The following is a 2,534-nucleotide window of genomic DNA, read 5'->3' as shown; positions in this document are numbered from 1 at the left end:
GCATCACAGCCCCTGAACGACTTTTTAAGAATTTCTCTCTCTTTCACTGTCTTTGTTTCACGGGTTTTTAAAAGTAATTGATATTTATAATGGGGTTTACCTGCTTTTCACTCCTGTGTTTTTGCCGCTTTACACCCACTTGACTCACTTACAGAGAGATATCAATGCATAGGTTTTAAGATTCTTACTATTCAGATATATTCGTGGGCGGTGAATAGGGGGTGTTGAGTCCAATTCATTGAGCAAGGAGTAGGTCTTGTCTATTACATATTGGGTTTATGGAACGGTATCTCAGATAATTTGAAACCCTTGTTTTATGAATCACCCCACCTCACGTTTCCCGTTAAGCAGCCATAGTGTGTTTTCTAAACGTGTGACTCTATTCTGTTTTGTAATTCAGTTCAAGGGTAGCGGTTTTTACATTCCCTCTATAAGTCATATCTTATGATAAGTGTCTTTTTCTGTGTGACTTATTTCACTTAGAATCGTCGTACCTAAATCCACTCATCATGCTGCTACTAGCCTTATGACGTTGATTTCATGGCTGAGTGATATTCCATTGTACATAAGGACCACAACTTCTTTATCCATTTTTCTCTTTCCTGGGATATTTAAGGTGTAACTAAGTGGAGGTTCTTGTCAACAGAGCAGACCTAAATTTTGGGGTGCCTGTGTCTTGCTGATTTTTAGTTTTCCCAATTTATACGCCCATGAGTGGATGTGCCCTATGCTCCCTAAGCTGAGTTTTGTAGATGTTTCAGGACACACCGTGCACTTCTCCAGAGTGGCTGTTGGCAATTTACATCCCGCCCATCAGCGTAGACAGGCTCCCGTTTCTCCATGGCCTGTCCTGCATTTCTGGTTTTGACACTTTATTCAGCATGGCCCTTTTGACCGATGGGAACCGAGACTTCTTTGTAGCGCTGATTTGCCTTTCCAGGTTGCTTGGTTGGCCAAAAAGGGCGTATGCGTTTTTTCCTGAATATATTCAGGAAAAAACGCATACGCCCTTTTTGGCCAAGGGCATCATTGTCGAGGTTTTGCCGCCTTTCCTGTGCTTTAAAGGCGATTCGAATCTCCCTCCTGAAATCTGTTTCCTGCAATTCTGCCTTGCTTTCAAATCCTCTTCGTTTCCTTCCATCAATATATTTGTGGACGAGAGTCATCATTTATAAGTCTGCAGGTTTGTGAATTGCAGTGCCCCTGAGCGCCATTTTTCAACTCGCTTTCTTGGGCGCTGGCCGCAAAAGCGCAGGATTGCTTCAGGCCCTATTCTGGTCCCATGCGGCATGCTGAGCCTGTGGTTAATTCTTCTTCTTGAGGGGAAAATAGAGTGACCTGTGCCTGTCCCAACACCTAGAGCTAGTCTCTCATTGGTTCCCCCTCTTCCCGTTCATCCTCAGGACAAATTGCAACCTGTACGGAACAGGAGGTTAAAGGTGCTGATTCTCCAAGGAGGGAGATTGCTAGTAAAGCGGCTGGAATGGCGAACCCAAGCACAAGGAGATGAGAAATGAGGTGCGTTTTAGAAACCTTTCCCGATCACACGGTGTACCATCTTCTGGGTTTCTCATGAATGTTTTCGATGTAGGAAGATGCCCTTGAACCTGGAGATTTGGGACCCATGGGATGGGTACCACGCAGTATTACTTTATAGGGTCTACGTTTGCTCACCCAACCTCACCAAACCTCTCAGCCCCAAGAGTGTCCACCCTTATGTCTCAATCAGCTGTGGGTCTAGATGTGGTCAATCCAGGTGGCATCACAGCCCCTGAACGACTTTTTAAGAATTTCTCTCTCTTTCACTGTCTTTGTTTCACGGGTTTTTAAAAGTAATTGATATTTATAATGGGGTTTACCTGCTTTTCACTCCTGTGTTTTTGCCGCTTTACACCCACTTGACTCACTTACAGAGAGATATCAATGCATAGGTTTTAAGATTCTTACTATTCAGATATATTCGTGGGCGGTGAAGAGGGGGTGTTGAGTCCAATTCATTGAGCAAGGAGTAGGTCTTGTCTATTACATATTGGGTTTATGGAACGGTATCTCAGATAATTTGAAACCCTTGTTTTATGAATCACCCCACCTCACCTTTCCCGTTAAGCAGCCATAGTGTGTTTTCTAAACGTGTGACTCTATTCTGTTTTGTAATTCAGTTCAAGGGTAGCGGTTTTTACATTCCCTCTATAAGTCATATCTTATGATAAGTGTCTTTTTCTGTGTGACTTATTTCACTTAGAATCGTCGTACCTAAATCCACTCATCATGCTGCTACTAGCCTTATGACGTTGATTTCATGGCTGAGTGATATTCCATTGTACATAAGGACCACAACTTCTTTATCCATTTTTCTCTTTCCTGGGATATTTAAGGTTTAACCAAGTGGAGGTTCTTGTCAACAGAGCAGACCTAAATTTTGGGGTGCCTGTGTCTTGCTGATTTTTAGTTTTCCCAATTTATACGCCCATGAGTGGATGTGCCCTATGCTCCCTAAGCTGAGTTTTGTAGATGTTTCAGGACACACCGTGCAC

Source organism: Balaenoptera physalus, assembly GCF_965194825.1.
Source record: "Balaenoptera physalus genome assembly, contig: HAP1_SCAFFOLD_738, whole genome shotgun sequence".
In the NCBI taxonomy this organism is placed as follows: Eukaryota; Metazoa; Chordata; class Mammalia; order Artiodactyla; family Balaenopteridae; genus Balaenoptera; species Balaenoptera physalus.
This window is presented reverse-complemented; position numbering follows the sequence as displayed.